General features: G+C 37.0%; 1 long non-coding RNA gene across 1 annotated transcript; it reads right to left on the bottom strand.

Annotated features, from left to right (window-relative positions):
* Positions 1-11,013: 11,013 nt before the first annotated feature.
* On the bottom strand, positions 11,014-14,541 carry LOC115938292 (uncharacterized). The gene is made up of 3 exons (XR_014147961.1): positions 14,309-14,541; positions 13,874-14,224; positions 11,014-11,753 (listed from the first exon to the last, which is right to left on the bottom strand). It is a non-coding gene; the product is annotated as an uncharacterized LOC115938292 (long non-coding RNA).
* Between the last annotated feature and the right edge of the window lie 3,751 nt (positions 14,542-18,292).

The raw sequence follows: 18,292 nt of genomic DNA, 5'->3' as shown, positions 1-18,292 counted from the left end.
TCGAAAAATATTTGCAAACCACTTATCCAACAAAGGACTTGCATCTAAAATATATAAAGAACTCTCATAAGCCAACTGTAAAAAACAAACAATTAGAAAATGGGCCAAAGACATGAAGAGACATTTCACTAAAGAAGGTATTCAGATGACAAATGAATATATAAAAATATATTCAGCATTATTAGTCATTAGGGAAATACAAATTAAAATCATAATGAGATATCACTATATATCTAACAGAATGGCTAAAATAAAAAAAATGGTAATAATACCAAATGCTGGTGAGGATGTGGAGAAACTGGACCATCCATTCATCACTGATGGGATTGCAAAATGGTACAGTTAGTCTGGAAAGATTATGCCAGTTATTTACAAAGAAAGACATGTGCTTACCATATGACCTAGCAATAAAAGGTTTGGCTTTTATTCCAGAGAAATAAAAATTTAAGTTCACACAAAAACTGTATGTGAATGTTGATAGCTCTTTATTCATGATAGAGAAAAATAAAGGAATTTTTTAAAGGGTATAAATTCAAAGGACAAAAAGCACTGGTGGATTTACTATGAAGCTTTAGGGTTACTTTAGGGCCTACTCTTTGCTTGCATGGTGCCTTCCAAGGCTTTAGGAGGGACTCTAGCGATGTGTTCAAGTGGTCATTTATTTTTGTAAGATTTACAAAGGTAAGCATTTTTTACTATAATTAGTTAAGATTGATGTGTATTTCCACTCTGACTTCTCCTTCATCACAGTGCGTCTTGCATTGGATGGTGGCTATGGTCACTTTTGAGATCTAACTAAGGAAGTTTATTTGGGTGTACATTGAGTTTTGGTTTAGAAGAATATATTTATGTTGCATGCAATCATTTCTGTGAATAGGTATATTATCGCAAGCCATCCTAGGTTCTAGGAATATTTTTGCTACTCACTTTACGAACACACTAGGCATCACAATGCAAATATTCAAGGTCAGAAATTGTTTTGTAATATTACTGTTCCCATGATACCAGTATATCCAAGTAGTGCCAAAGTAATAATTAAAATATACAAAGCCAGAAACTAATGTCTAAAAAATTTTTCCAAACATCAGATATATGAAATTGTAAGTGAATAATTTGGTGTCATATAGACCATTTTTTTTCTGTTTTGATGAGAATTTTATGAACTCTGACTTATGGATTTCTTGTATTTATAGAACATAGAACAATGTCTTCATATAGTATCAACTCTGTCTGTGTATAAAGTCCCATGTTTTGTGCATCCTGACTCAAAGAAAAAGAAAAAGGTTAACCATGCTAAAGAAAAGGTTGAAATACTGTTCTATTTTCTCCAAAGAAAGTGTTGCTACAAAATGGTCCTCATATAAAGAGACAAAGTGTATCTAGTCAGAAAAATTGTGGGAGAAAAATATTATAGAGTTGCATCAAGCCACTAACCAATAAAAATATTCTGTCTTTTAAAATTTTGTGATATCTGTAGTATTTTTAAAAATTTGTTACTTTTAGATCTTATTTTCTGATTCAAAATAAATATTCACTTTCAAATCAAATTTTGTATTCATAATTTTATCTTCATTTTCTTAAAGAGTGTATTCAAAACTGTACAAACATTTTTGGTACAATTTTTTGTACAAATTTTGTATGGTACAATTTTGTACAAAATTGAAACCTAGATCTGTCCCAAGAGAAGAGAAGAGAAGAGAAGAGAATTGGGAATGAAATTTGGAAGCTGGAAAGCAGATGGATGAGTAACTTAGCCAACCAGCAAGTGCCTATGCAAACAGTAAGGGTTCTTAAAGCTTAAGCTAAATCCTAAGCTGGTGGTAGTAGAAGCATAGAAGCATATATAGAACCCCAGAAAGGCTCAGATAATCCAAACACAGAGGAGCATATCAAGATGAAACCAGGAAGACCAAGTAAAATCTGCTTAAGAACTAAGTGTTCATGACATTATATAACCATTGAATATTAATTTTATGAGCAATTGTTACATTCCCTCAATTCATTGAGAGAAAGAGGAAACTAAATGTGTATGAGGAGTGAGATAGGGGTGTAAGCGAGTTAAGTTTTCACCATCCATAGTACTCAATTAATGAAGCTATCTAAATTGGAAAAATCAAGAAAGAAAAGCATAAACATTTTATTTAAAAATATGGAAGGAAATATCAAGAAAGTTATAAAAGGGTTGAAAATGGTTTTGTCTCAGGAACAGAGTAAGAGATAGAGAGGGAAAGGGACATGGAGGTAGTATTTTTTGTTATAAGCTTTGTCCAAACATTTAAATTTAAAATTAAAATTTGTGAATATGCTTGCCTTTGCATTTCATTTGCTATGCCTTGGAGTTCTTCCTATAGCAGTACATATAGGTATGTTTTTTTCTTAATGACCGCAGAATGATCTATTTTATTGCTATAATGTAATTTACTTAACCAAGCTTATATTGATGGACATTTAATTTGGCGTCAGATCTTTTAAATTACAAAGCCTCAGGGGGAAATTTCTCATGGCATATTTTTGCTTATATACATATAGGATAAATTCCTAGCAGTGTATTTTTAAAAACTATTTGAAAGAGAGTTTTGTTTTATCTTTTGCATTTTTACAAAGTAACATTTTTAGACTAGTCTCTTTAAAAAAATGTGGATATAGTACAGAGAGTTTTCATATACTCGTTATTAATATCTTACATTAGTATGGTATATTTTAAGTTAGTGAACCAATATTGATAAATTTTTATTAACTAAACTGCAAGCTTTATTCAGACTTTTTCAGTTTTTAACTCATGTCCTTTTTCTAGTCCAGGATCCCATCCAGGATACCACATTAAATTTAGTCATCATGTCTTCTTAGGGTTCCCTTGGCTGCAACATTGTTCCAGACTTTCCTTGTTTTTGGTGACATTGGCAGTCTTGAGAAATAGTGGCTAGGTATTTTGTAGAATGGCCCTCAAATGGGATTTTTCTCTTGGTTAGGATGGAGTTATGTCTTTTTGGAAGGAAGACCACAAAGGGAAAGTGTCATTTTCACCACATTATATCAATGGTGCATGCAATCAACATGACTTCTCACTGTTGTTGCTAACCTTGAAGCTCTATTTGTCAGATTACTCCACTGTAAAATCATACTTATTTCTCACCCCTTTTCTACTACCCTTTTAACATTTCTTGCAAGGCAGGTCTGCTATCAATGAATCCTCCCAGTTTTTGCCTGTAAAAAAAACAAAACAAAACTTTATTTCTTCTTGACTTTTGAAAGGTAATTTCACTGGATATAGAATTCTAGGCAGGTTTTGTTGTTGTTGTTGTCATTGTTCAACATTTTAAGTATTTCAATCTATCTCTTGTAGTTTGCATTGGTTCTGAGGAGAAGTCCACAGTAATACTTGTTCCTCTGTAGATAAGGTGATTCTTTTTTTGCTCTGACTTTTCTCAAGAACTTCTCTTTGTTTTTGATTTTTCTGCTGTTTGAATATGATATTCCCAAGTGTGTGTTTTTTGGTATTTATACCGCTTGGTGTTTTCTGGGCTTCCTAGATCTGTGGCTTAGTGTTGGCTATTAATTTTGGAAAATTCTTGGCCATTATTACTTCAAATCTTTCTTCTGACCCACTCTTTCTTCCCCTTTCTAGTATTCTAATAACGTGTATGTTACACTTTTTTGAAATTATCCTACAGTTCTTGGATGTTATGTTTTGTTTTATTCTTTTGTTTGTTTTTTTTCTTTCTTTTGTTTATTTGCATTTCAGTTTGGAACATTTCTATTGACTTAACATTAATCTCATTGGTTCTTCTCTCAGACATTTCCAGTCTACTGATAAGTCTCTCAAAGGCAATCTTCATTTCTACTACCACATTTTTTGGTGGTTGTTTTTCGGGGATTTTGTTTTTTAGCACCTAATATTTATTTTTCCTTAGACTTTACAGCTCTCCAGTTAATTACCCATCTGCTCTTGCATACTTTTCTATATTCCCTCAAATATTAATCATAGTTTTTTTAAATTCCCTGTCAGATCATTCCAACATCTGTGTTGCATTCAAGTCTGGTTCTGATGTTTGCTTTGTCTCTCCAGAATGTGTTTTTTCTTGTATTTGGCTTGTCTTATAATTTTTTGTTGGAAGCTATACATGTTATATTGGGTAAAAGGAACTGAGGTAAACGGGCCTCTAGAGTGAGATTTTATGTTAATTTGCTGGGAGTGGATCTCTGTTTAATGTTTGAAGTACCAATAGGTGCCAGTGGCCTTGCATTCCTCAAGTTTCCTTGTTTTTGACCCCCCTCCTGAGTTTTCTCACTCTTAACTACTCCCCTTGGAGAGAATTTACATCTTTCAGCTCTAAGTCTGCAACCCCAACCAGTACCTCTTTCTCAGGCTAGACCATACTCAGCCTCTAGCAATTTGTCAAAGTTGCCATCTAAGTGTTCCTACTGGTTTGGCTCCACAGGCATCTGCTTCTGGTAAGCAGATCTCAACTTTGACTCTCTGGATTCCAGATTTGGGGGTGCCAATTTGTCCTGTGACTTCAGTTCTCTGATGAGTCCAAGAAAAGTCATTGATTTTCAGTTTGTTCGGCTTTATGTTGTTGTAAGAATAGGAGTGACCCAGAACTGAAACTGTAAGTGTCCTAGCAGCAGAGATACTTTGATAGATATTGGCAAGTTGTCCTCCAAAAATTTTTCACCAACTTATGTTCCCATGATAATGTGTGCAATGACTTCAATGTATACTTATTTTTAAATATCTTGACATCCACACTTGCTAATATTTGACCTTGAGACTGAGATGAACTTTAAAAGAGAGTAGATAGTGGAGAAAGTCTTAAAGATAACTTATTTTCAAAATGCAAATGCATTTTTGTTATGTATTCGCATGTCATTACATTTTATTATAATGGTGGTAGCTGTCTATTTTGATTTCCAAAGGGACTTAATAGCTTGATCTAAAGAAAGAGGAAGTTGGGGTGAGGTACATCGGATTCTAATAAGAACTCCTTCAGTTATGCTCTTTCTTAATTAAAAGAAATTAATAGGCAGGAACACTGATTTCGCTGAGAAATTGGTAGATTTGCATGCATTTGGATTTACACATACAAAATGTGTCAGAATTTTTTATAAGTTAGGAATCAAAATTGAATTTTCTGACCTTGGTCTGGCTCCAGGAGGGAGCATAGCTTAGTCTATTATGTGCATGCAGCTGACTTCTACACTAATCCTTGATAGTTTCAAACCCTGCCTCTTCTTTCTTTTTTAAAACAAAAATATTCTGTTAGAATTTCTCTTAGTTTCCTTGATTATTGCCAGGAAAGTAATGAGTGCTTTCCCCCTATCTCTCCTTTCATGAAGAGATGATGAAGCAGAATGAGTAGATTTTTTTTCTTTTTTCCACATGAATGTTATTTTTCCATAAATGCTTTTCTGTAACTGGAAAATACACTTCAAAATCCAGTAAATGCTTTTTTAGTCGGCAAATAGCAAAATCCTAGCAAGCCAATGATCTTTCAGTTGGATATAACTCTTCAACCATTATTTTACCTCACTGAAAAATTTATCCTGAAAATAGTTAACCTTTGGTGTTAGGTAGAATGGATGAAAAGAAAGGTCTGATATTTCATGGCTAAAATGCAAAAAAAAGAAGAAAAGAAAGAAAGAAAGAAAGAAAGAAAGATAGAAAAAAGAAAGAAAAGTCAAAGAATTTTGAATGATCAAGCCATCTTAATTCAAGCTTATTTTACTCCCAAAGTAAAAGACGTGGAGACTGTTTTAAATAGGTTAATTATTGTGAAGAAGCACCGTGTCATTTCTTCACTCGCTGATATAAATGTCTATTCATGGTAAATAAATTCTATATTCTAAGGAATGTTAAAATGCTCCCCATCCCTGTAAACAATACGCTATGTAAAGGAAATGAAATATGAAACAAAGCCAAAACTCTTATTGCAGCTTTGTTTTGTTAAGTTCTGTGTTCGTAAGATATTGTCAGCAGTGATGAAATGTAGGACTTCACTAAATGTTATCATTTAATGACATGGAGTATGAAAAAACAAAACAAGTCACACTTGATGTTGTGGTTGGGACAAACTGAAAAAGTTATTTCCACATTTATATGACAATATTGCTATAAGCAGTGTTGAAAACTGGCCAATATTCAAGTTTTTTTAAAAAATAATTCAGGTTCTACCCCCTCTGACCATAGAAGTATATGTATCTCGTAGTTTAAAGCATCACAAAACAAAAGTTAAAGCTTTCATCTGGATACTGATCTCATTCTTTTAGGCACTGTATTTTACTAAAAACAATTTTCGGACCTAAGGATTTGAAGTAAATATGAATTATTTTTTAAGAGATTATGCAGCCAATAAAAGTAAATTTAATTACCCAAATGAAAACTTACTATATGAACATAAGGCCTTTCACTCCCAAATCCCTCTACTTCTGTTTTAACAGAGTTTCTGAGTGGGAGAATGTTCTGAAATCGCCCACTTTACAGCTCACTTTCTAAACCAGAAGCCTAGGATTAGAGGGATTTTATCCATGTACAGATAAGCAACAGTAGTTAAAATATCTTCTACATTTAGCCAGCACCTTTGTTCTGTTGTCCTTCCTCAAGTCAAAAAGAAGTTTCTCAAAAGGTTCTCAAGCTACTAAATGTTATATTTCAGTTTTTGTTTATCCCATCAAAACTGTGGCACCTAGAATTTATGTGTCTTCTCTTTTTCTTGACTTGAATAGAAAATATCATTCCAGAGGAAGCTCTCAATCCTAAAAACTTAAAAAATCTTTTGTATCATGAGAAAAATAATACTAGGAATAATGGTGCCATTTAGATGTACAGTCCTGCCAAATGAACTCTAACCCTAAGTTTACCAAGAGGCATATTGATGAGAATCTAGTCAATTCCATGATAATTTGGGGGCTGACATTTTGTTGGTGAATTTATAGACTAAAGATTAACTACTTTCACTAAGTGATATATCAACTCTTTATATGTGAGCAGACTAGGAACAAGGGTAGGGAATGAGAAGAAACAGGGAAAGGGAAGTGAGAAATATAGCTGATTTTTTACTCTTGGGAAGATGGGCATTTCATATTGACAATCTACTCTCAGATGCAGTAGTGAGGAGGTAGCCAGAGTAACAACCAACCCATGTAGCAGAAAAGGTCTGCTGCCTTCTCAAGGACGTGTGTAGTAATTACCAACTCTTTCTGGATACCCATTGCCTCTCCTCTTTTTTCTTGATCAGTCTGACTGCATTTCAGTTCCTCCAAGGATGGGTCACTGTTTAGAACCAATTGTTTCTTTTGCCTTTTTTTTTTTTTTTTACTGATTTTACCTTTTTGAGCTCCTGTAGGTAGCATACGGTAACAGTCTGAACCTAGAGAAACCTATACAGTTCAGCAATCTGTGTGTTGAAAATGTACTATTCCTAGCCTGTTTGATGCTATCAGGTGTAACATTTTCTGGTGTAATGAAATAGGGTTCAGTGTAGAATAATGAGTTCCAGGGTAAGAAAGCATGGGGTTATGTCCCATCTCTACCACTTTATAGGTGAATGTCCTTAGCAAAGTACCTTTATTCGCCGAGTCCTTATTTTCTCATTGGCAAGTGAGTGTAATAATAGCACTTGCTTCATGGGTTTTAAGTCATTATTACATGAGCTCCTGCCTCAATAGTGCTTAGCATAGAGCATGGGATATAATAGACACTCAGTGAATGTTACTGCACAAAAGAGGTTGAACAAAAAACATTGCAAATCTAATCTAACTAGAAGGTAATTGAGTACAGTACCCACGCCTTGTTTAAAGCAATTCCTTGGAAATGTGGTGAAGTGTTTAAGGTTAGTTGATACTCAGAACTCAAGTGTCAAGTGTGTAGCTTTCTGGATTCAAGCCACAAACTGGAGGGCACAGAACAGTGGCTGACTCTGATTCTAATAGCTGACAGAGCCTAACCATAATCCATTAGGCCTAAAGCATCAGATAAACTTGTGGTATTCTTAACATCAGTCATTATTAATTAATTTAAATATTAAAGCAGGGGTGCATCCCAAGGGGAGTTCCTGCCATTCAAGGAAGGGCTTATGGCTTTTATCAAACAAGGTCCAAAAACAGATGATCCATTTTGTGAAGCTCTTCCTTACAGGTTGACTTAATGAAACAGAACTTTCAAAAACTTCCCTTCTAGAATTATTGAGATTTGGCCTTTTAACTACACATCATGACTCAGAAAAAGAAAGAAAGGAAAAAAAAAAAAAAGCTAAAGAATCAATAATTACTTTCTAGCCAATTACTCCTTGCTAATTTCGAGTGGACTTGTGTTTCTATAATAAAGTATGACTTGGAATTTAAAAGATGTATGCTATGTAATATAAATATTGCTCTAGTTATTAGGCTCAGTGGCCCAGTTTTGTTCTTTGTGATCTCTGCTGGTTGTATGACAGTCGTAGAGGGGTCAAAGTAGGTTAGTCATTTTTCATAGCAGTAGTTCATTCATTTGTTATTTTTTATTTGCTTTGGGTTACTCAACAATGCTCTTTCCCAGTCTTTGACATTTATTCCTGCTGGTCAGCAGATGGCATAAAAAGAAATTAAGTACTAAGTTGTAAACTGACTCTTTGTTATGCAGTCTGGTGGAAATTTTGACAGAAAAGCGGTGGTTAAAAACAACTGCTTAAAATAAAGTTTGTGAATGATGCATGGTTTCCAATAATCTATTCTTTCCTTTTTCTCCTGTACCACTGATTATCAAGATTTCAATAACTATAAATAAACTCTCCAGATGCAGAGGCTAAAACTGCCAATCAAAATTCTCTGCAGTCTTTTATGAGTTCCTGGATGAGTGCCTTCCTATTTTTTCCTGGTAAGGAAATGGGTCCAGCATGTCTTATGCTGGGTGCTTCCATATTAACTCTTTCCTCAGAATCTTCTACTTCAACATCTACAAAGTCATAAATGTTAGCTAGCTGACATATACAAAAAAGCAATATTGATACTATTGCCAAGAAATTTCTTTAAAGCGAGTCACGTTCCAAGGCAGTGTTTGCCAAAATGGTGCCATTGAAATTCAAAGGAAGTAAAAGACACACTCTTTAAATACCTCTGTGATTCCTATGAAAAGCCCATCAGTGTCCTAGTGTCTTTTTGTTTGTTTTTAAGTAGGCTCCATACCGGGCTTGAATTCAGGATCCTGAGATCAAGACCTGAGCTGAGATCAAGAGTCAGACACTTAACCAATTGAACCACCCAAGTGCCCCCAGTAGCTGAGTGTCTTATACCCCACATTGAAGTATCCAAGGGTAACATTTAACCTAGTCCCTCTTGCACTGTCCTTTCCATCTTGCTCCCTTGTTGACAGGAGAGCCCTCTGGGCTTGAACTTTTCTTACCCAAAATGCAAGGCAGACAGTGGACGAGCTACATGGATCACTGTTATAGGATCTTGAGTGAGTGAGGTTAAAATTCATAATAGTCATTAGGATGTTAGGTCAAATCAAATCAATCTTCATTTTTAATATAATAAAAAGTCTTTGACTCAGGCAGCTAAATGATTTCTCCAGGTGCGGTTCCCTGCCATTGGTTAGTCTTACTGCCTTAGTTTCTATGAGGTTGAGTTATAAATTGCACTGTTATTAGTCTTATTGCCTTGTTTCTATGAGGCTGAGTTATAAATCGGGGAAGGCTTTGCTAATCCCAGAAGGCTTTCTGAAATAGCTTTGTAGTCAAATTAAGACACAATTATTTGGAAGAAGCAGTTTCTTTAGACAATAGTTAGGAATATTAGTCCATTGCTCCTGGGGCTGGCTTCATGAGCACACAAATCTATAGGGGCCCACCGGAGGGCCTCAAGCTTGCTTTACGCACTGCTACTGCTGATGAGGGAGCAGAAGGCTAGCTGAGGACAAAGCACAAGCTGACACCCCGCAACCTCCCCGCCCCCAACAATCCCGGATGGGATTTGTGTGACATTCTTCCAGGAAGCATCCAACTATCTTAATGTTAATGCATTGCTAGAGGGAAAAACAACCTTTAACTTGACAATGGCAAGGCCTCCAGTATCCTGTGAGTCTTCTTTCACATATGAAAATCCTTTCGAAACCTCCCTTTTCTTTACTTCCCCCAACTCCCAAGTATATAATCGCTCATTCCTCACAACCCCTGTGCAGTAGCTTTTTCTGTCCACAGGTCCTGTCCCTGTGCTTGAATAAAACCACCATTTTGCACCAAAGACGTCTCAAGAATTCTTTCTTGGTCGTCGGCTCCGGACCTCACCCCACCAAACCTCACCTATATTCAAAAACCACATTACTGCCATCTTAAGATTCTTAATAATTTTATCCTTGAACTCATGCTTTTAAGTGAAGTGAAATAGGGCAATGGAACGAACACGTATTTGAACAGATAAGATACATATAATGTGCATGATGGCTGTGATTCCTTATTGCCCCATTCTCATACAATGGTCACAGTGACCCCTGCACACAGCACTCAGGTGGACCCATGATGCACAGGAGTTCACTGTAACGTGAAGCAAATCAAGGCAATATTATTAGGTTTATAACTAAGTGGGGGAAGGGCAGTCCGACAACCCTGAGAGGCCCCTTTTTCTTTTTGAAAGGGAACTTGCTTCATAAGCAGATAGAAGATAATGGAGTTCTAAGAAACACAAAACAACTAAGGAACTCTGTCATATCTTTCCTTACTCATGTTACTTCCCTGTATTAGCCAATCACATATGCTAGAAATCATGATCCAAAGGAAAGAGAGTGATCCATGGTTACCTTTTCTGTTGTCTTTCTTTACCCATCTGTAAGTTGAAGGTAGTGTTAATAGAATGTACTTGCATAGGAAGTGGAAATAAAAACAGTTGAGTTAGTATTCTGCAGCATTTCTGCCCTTCTGATAGGAATAAAATACATATGCAATGTAAGAGCTATAAAATGCAAATTGTGTGATTATGATGATTCTACATACAAATTAAAGGACTTTATATTTAAGACTAGAATGTATCAATATAAAAATGAATGGTAAAATTCATGCTAATAATCTAAATTTTTACTTTTTTCTTTATTTATAATGCAGTAAGTAAAAATAAAAAACACACGATGACAAGTCAAGAGAAAGACTGGAAGAAAGGGAAAAGTGTTCATTTTAATACCTCTAGTAGCATGCTATTTTCTGCTTTTTGAATAAGAGGTTCTACATTTTCATTTTCTTCTGGGTCCTGCTAATGATACCGCTGGCCCTCATGGCTCTAGAGTTGTTTGGGTTTTGACCTTCCCCAGTAGGTAAGGGATGGAGTTTGGGACAAAAGAAGGGGAGGTGAGACGCTAACAACTCAAGCCCCTTGCTTCCAGAGGCCCTGTGGACTCTCCTTTTTATTGTTTTAATGGAGGTCTTTCTTGTCTTTTCGAGAATTATCTTAGTAATAGTAGTTTCTAATGGCTCCCCAACCAAAGAATGGTCCCAGTATTTCTCCTTGTTTCTGATTTTCTAAATACACAGAAGCTTAAGTGAGGTTTGCTATTGTTACTTCCTAGAGAGCAAATTCAAATGTTCCATCATTTACTTTCAAAACCATTTCCTTTTCATTCCATTTTTAATCCCATAATTTGAGGTCACTAAAAGCATTTTACACATATCCTGTGGAGTTTGATTCTCTCCCTTGCCCTTTATTCTTCTGTTCTGATTTCATTTTCATTTATTCTTAGGTGCACAGCATTGCAGTCAGGATCCAGGCCTTTGTAGATATCCTGTTGGTTGCTGCTAAAGGCAAAAAAGAGAGAGAGTCACATTGCTAATGCTCTTTAAAATTCTCCTAGGAGGGACACCTGGGTGGCTCAGTCAGTTGAGCGTCCGATCTTGATTTTGGCTCAGGTTGTGATCTTAGGGTTATGAGATGGAGCCCAGCATTGGGCTTCACACTTAGTAGGGAGTCTTTGGGATTCTCTCTCTCTCTCAAATAAAAAGTATAAATAAATAAATAAATAAATAAATAAATAAATAAATAAATAAATAAAATTCTCCTAAGAGGCCATAACCAACTGAGCAAGATGTCAATCATGTTTTATCCCCACCTTCAACTCTAGTGGCCTTTCATGACCTTTAAGTAAATCTTTTGATTTCACCATAACCTGTTTTGCCTTTTCAGTTTCTCTGATACACAACCTCACGCTGTCTAATTCCTAGAGTCTTAGTATCAGAAAGTGCTAAGGTGTAAATTCCGTTCTGATTTCTTTCATCTGTGTCCTAACAGAAGCTTTAAAGTTTCAGGACAGACAGACTTTGTGCCTGGCCTTACCTGCCCTTACCTGCCTTACTCTAGACAGTTCAGAAACACCTAACTACTTGTAGTTCTTCGAAGGTGCCCTATGTCTCAGACCCCCTTACTTGCCTCATGTGAGTCTTCCTGTCTAGAATCTTCTCCTCTGTCTTCCTCACCTAGATAATTACTTTTCAAGCTCTAAGTACCATCTCTGGCACTAGCCCCTCTAGAAGCCCTTCCTGTTCCTTCACAAGGTGAATTAAGAATCATAGGGCCTGTGTTAACCTGGCTGTCACTCTACTTAGCTAATACTATATTACACCAAAATCATCTGTTTATATGATAGCCTTCAGACCACACTGCAATGTGTCTTTTTATTTGCTGCAAGTTCTGAAGTCCTGGGCACACAGCAGGTATTTAGCATATATATATATTTTTTTGGCCTAAAAAGTGAACTGAATAGATGTATTCTAATCTAATATGTGATATCTTTTCTGGATATTATTTATGTGGCTCTAACCCAGAGATCACCAATATATGTGTAGAAATTATATACATCAGTTGGGGTACCTAAGTGGCTCAGTCAGTTAAACATCTGACTCTTGATTTCGGCTCAGGTCATGTCTCAGGGTTGTGAGATTGAGCCCCAAAACAGGCTGCATGCTGGGCATGGAGCCTGCTTAAGATTCTCTTTCTTCCTCTCCCTTTGCCCCTTTCTCCCCCTACCATCACACTCTCTCTCTTAAAAAAAATTAAATTAAAATAAACAAAATAACTTAAATGCATCAGCATTATTCTTCCAGGATTTTTAAAATCATAGGACCTTAAAATTAGAAGGACCCCCCAGAATCTCCTACTTGTTGCCGGGATCACCTTTACATAGCTTTGGTCACTCGTTATCCATTTTATTTTGTCATTTAATTTAATTTAAATTTTATAACCGAAGTTGGGGGAAGAGGACGATTGAAGAAGAGAGTTTCTTGGGTCCCTTCTATCCAAAGCTAATCCCTAATATAAATTCTCTTTTCCAGAAGCCTGTTCCAATCAGAGATGAACTACTCATATCAGAGGGAGGGGAAAAGTCACTAGAAACTTGGGCAAATCCTTTTGTAAGAATATCCAACAGAAGACTCCACAAAATTTCCAGGTATTCAAGAGTTCTGTTATTAGCTCAGCTAAGAAAAGCCTTTAGAAAACAGTTTTGGGTCCTCTTCATGGGGTTTAGTCAGAGTTTTAACTTCTTAGGACTTTTTCAAATCTTTCCTTCTGGACAAAGTTAATTGCCTTTGGTTGACATTTTCGTCTGTATCCTGCATCACTTTTAAGATTGACGTCTGTTTTTCTCAGACTAGAACAAGTACACTGGATTCCAAGAAACAACATCCATGTTTTTCAAGTTCTCCAGTGTCACTATCTCCTTATATATCTGTCACATAAAACCACAGACTTTAGGTTTCTGGTGGTGAGAAAAGCTAGTCTTGCTGCTCAGATTGGAGACTGATCATTTGTCCTCGTATCTAGGGGCCCAGCCTAATGAAGAGGGCCTGGGCCAGAAATCTCACACGTGACTTCTCCTTCATGTACTCATGCAAGCTCTTTATGAGGCTTGAGGGTTTCTTACCTTGTTCTCTCTGCCGAGTCCCTCTACTGCCAAGATAGACATTGCCTTCTTAACTTCGCCAGCTTATTTTGAGAGGTGAGGGAAAAAAGTATACACCGAGTCAAAAGTGCCGTGGAAATGAAAATAAGGTGTTCACTCTCCTATCCGCATCAAGAGTTCATCTTTTATCTTCCTTTGCATTACAGACTGGTCAGTCCAGATGGGGTGGAGCAGAGAAGGAAGGGCCATGAGAGATGAGAGGAGGCGTCCAGCAGGAAGAAAAGATAGACTAACCCGTGTTGACTTGTTTCTCCATGTACTGATTTAGACCTCTTATTAATCAGAAGACTCCTGGATCCAGAATGTTTTTCTCTGAAAAGAAAATGAATTGCCAAATTATAAAACTAGGACAATGAGATGGGGAGATTTCTTACCTATGATTTGACTGTGGGTTACCTCCTCCTCCCCATGTTTGTCCTTTGAGAGTCAGAACTGCTCTGAAATTTAATAGATACAATAGATAATGGAGCCCAACTTGCTTCTGGGCAGTTCTATAGGGCCCATAGCACTCAGCGCCATAGTTAAGTACCACCCTGTGCGGCCTGTGGCTTTGTGCCCACTGCAATAACGAAAGCAACCGATAACTTCCTGCTCCTAAAGACAAAGCATGCGCGTGCCTCAGGTTCGTTGGGGCGCCCTTGTGTTCCTCCCCCAATGTAACTAGTGCTTCATCAGTGAGCCAGGACGGTGCAGGCAGAGATTGTTTTCTATTTTATTTTTAATGTTCCCTCTAGGCTCCAGACTCACTGGAGACATCCTGACACAGAATGCTTTGCCCAGCACAATGTGATGCCCTTTACCTAGTAAAAGAGGGAGTCTCATAAAGGTGCTGCCTTCCCCTCAGAACAAACAACGGAAATGCATCAGGAGAGCTCAGCTGCAGACAGAATGCACATCGTGGAGTGGGAGCCACCACGGGATTCCTCAGATGAAAGCCAATTTCAATGAACATTGTGCTTCACAGGCTGCTTCCTCTTGCTCAGTAAGAGCTGCAGAAGGAACATCCCACTTGCGTCTGCTGACACAAAAGAATGCTGTGGCTAGGAGATCTTATCAAGCCTTCCTGTGCCACAGTAACAGAGCTCCAGTTGTGTCTTATAAGAATTGCTCATTGTTTCACGGGGATGACTGGCTCCTTGGGGTGGGATCTGATGGCAGGTCAGGGAGTGGAGGTAGGTGGTACAGGAGGGGGTCAGCCAGCCACGTGACCCAGATTGCTGGCTCTGGGGAAGTCAGCTGGAGGAGCGGGCTGCACCCAGGTCTGCTGAAGAGCTAAATCTTTGAAGTTAAAATATGCGTATGCCTTCTACTTACTAGTGTCTTCAACAGTGTCAATAGAAGTGATGGTCAGGGTTTCTCCTTGGTATACGCTCTTCCTTCTCTTTTCATCGAGTCATCTAAAGCTGTTTGATCCTGGTAAAATAGAAGAGAATAAAGGAGAATTGTTTTGAAAACAGAAACGTATTCACTTAAAACCATCTCTGGACAACTTCGATGCGAAGTAAACGTTTTAGTGCGTATGTTATGAAGTCAGAAATCTGTACTTGTTTTATGAGGATGAAACTCAGGTTTAACATCATCACATTTATGTTTAAGAGTATAAGTTAATAAATTGAATTAACTAAATTTGGCCAATTCGAGATGTTTCCTTTGCTTAGAAAGTTCATGGCTTCCCAGTTTAGGCTCTTTCTTTCTTTCTTTCTTTCTTTCTTTCTTTCTTTCTTTCTTTCTTTCTTTCTTTCTTTCTTCTTTCTTTCTCTTTCTTTCTTTCTTTTTCTTTTTCTTTTTCTTTCTCTTTCTTTCTTTCTTTCTTTTCTTTCTTTCTTTCTTTCTTCTTTCTTTCTTTCTTTCGATGAATTGATTGATCAATTGATTTTAGAGAGAAAGAGAGAGAGCAGAGTGGGGGGCAGAGGGAGGAGAGAGGGAGAGAATCTCCAGCAGACTCTCCGCTAAGCATGGAGCCCGACAAGGGGCTCGATCCCAGGAGGCTCCTGAGTTAAACCAAGAGTCAGATGCCCAACTGACTGAGCCCCCCAGATGCCCCTGGGCCTTTTCTAATAGGGAATATTGATAGTTACCTGTATCGCTATATGGAGAGTAGAATTATGTTTTGTTCTCTTTCTTCTTCCTCTTTCTAAAGGTTTGTTCCAGTAACCAGTACATACAAGAAATATATAACTGACAGTAAGACATACCAAGGAAAAAGGGTGACCATGACTTTCCTAAAGGGACAATGTTTGAGATGAACATTTATAATTTTTCCTTTTATATCTTCATGGAGTACTTTCTGAAATGGCCTTTGCCCTAAATGTACTTGTATTCAGTTACTTCAACAAAAAAAAAAAACAACTATTCTCCTCTTATTCTGTACAAGATTCTGAGGATCAAGGCATTACCAAAGCACCATCTCTGTTCTTAATATGTTTATTATTAAAATTATCAAATGTATAGATTTGTTTTCTCTGAGTAAACTATGAGCATCTTGAGGACAGGAGCTAGATCATATTCATCTTCTTATCTCCTTTGCCAAGCACAATGTCTTGAACATATTAGTGTTCACTAGACACTTGTTGGATGGATAAATGATGGATAGGTGGATGGATGGACGATAGGTGGCTGGCTGGTTATGCTATAGTGCCTACAGTTACAAATGGGGGTTTGTCTACATGGTTCTTGTCATGACCACACCTGTTAATCATCCAGGACTTTATTATTCCACTCTTAGATGCATAGAATAAAGAGACTTTTCAATATCACATAGTCCAGCTCCTTCAGTTGACAGCTGAGGAAATGAGACTCAGAGAATCTAATTTATTCACAGCCCCACGCTAATAAGTAAGTGCCAGATCTGGGTTAAAATCCAGATCTCTTGCTTTTCAGTCAAATGCCTGCTACATTATGTTGCTTTCCATGACTCATATTTGGAGGCTTTAAAGGACCCTGTGGAGCAATCTGTCACTCTTGGCTTATCTTTGAGAAAAAGTGGGGCTAGAGCAAAACAAGGTGAAAGGAGCCTAAGGGCTGCTGAATTCATGTGTTGATGGTACTGAAGAAAGGTAAGAATAAGAATGACTCATCTTTATTCAGGTGGATGTCATTCATGTTTTTCTCAGAAGATGCCACACTCAAAATTCAGTGGGCATTCTATTCCCTCCCTAGTCTCCTGGACAACCTTTGGAGATGATGCTGTCCAGCCCTACTCCAGGGGCCAAAATTTCTGGTTGATGCAGAGTCCAGCCTTTCAAAACCCTTTCCAAAGAAGCTTATGCTGTTCACCTAACAGTGAGATTGCCATGATGATGCTATCTCTCGATCCTCCTGCTACTGGGACAGTCTCCCAGCATTATCATCTCTGATTGCCTGGATTTCTGTTTCTCTGAATTATGCCGAGTCACACTGCATCTAAATGCTTGTGATTGACCTATTCTTAAAATCACTTCATTAAGAATTTAACCTTTTAGATTAAACTATTTTAGAATGAACATACAACATAAATGAATTTCGAAATAATTGTGCTGAGTAAAATAAGCCAGACAAAAAAAGAGCATATAATGTCTGATTCCATTTATATAAAACTCTAGAAAATGAAAACTGATCTTGAGTAAAAGAAAGCACATGAGTGGTTAGCTGGGGAGGTGGGAAAGGAGAGGCAGGGAAGGGGAGTGCGAAAGAGAAAGAAGTGAATTTTGAGGGTTATGAGTATTTTACTCACTTGAGTGTAGTAATGGTGTCATGGGTGTATGTATATGTTACAAGTTATCAAAATGTACAATTTAAATATGTGCAGTTTATTATATGTCAATTATATCTAAAACTTTCTTTTAAAGAATGTAACCTTTTAAAATTTAACCAAAATACAGTATTAATCAGGGTTCGATGACAGAAGCAGAAACACTAGGGTGTGTGTGAGTGTGTGCGTGTGTGTGTGTGTGCATCTGTACCTGATACATTTATCCCAGATCCAACCAAAAACACATCACTTTTCACCAGAAGAGGATTCAAAGTTCTTTTTTTGACTTGGGATGATGGTTATTCTTAGTGTGATTCCTGCTGATTCACACTTCTCCTTTGCTATCCTATAACTTATATATTGAGATATTAAGTTAACTACTATTAACACATGTTAGATCATAAGGGGATGAGAAAGGACAACATAAAAAATAACTGGTTAAATATATATATATGCAAAAATATGTATATATAACTATATAGTCATAACATAATAAAGAAGAAACACTCATAACTATTACCGTACTTATATCTGCAAGTGGTTATGTGGTCATAGATGGTATTTATAACTGCTTTCTTCCAGTACCCATTCCACTTTCCCTTTGTCTTTAACAAAGACCTTAGCTAGTTGTGGATCCTTGCCTGGTGGGG

Source organism: Leptonychotes weddellii, chromosome 8, assembly GCF_054177405.1.
Source record: "Leptonychotes weddellii isolate Sample4059 chromosome 8, ASM5417740v2, whole genome shotgun sequence".
NCBI lineage: Eukaryota > Metazoa > Chordata > Mammalia > Carnivora > Phocidae > Leptonychotes > Leptonychotes weddellii.
Note: the sequence above shows the minus strand (reverse complement) of the source record. Positions and strands in the feature narration are given on the sequence as shown.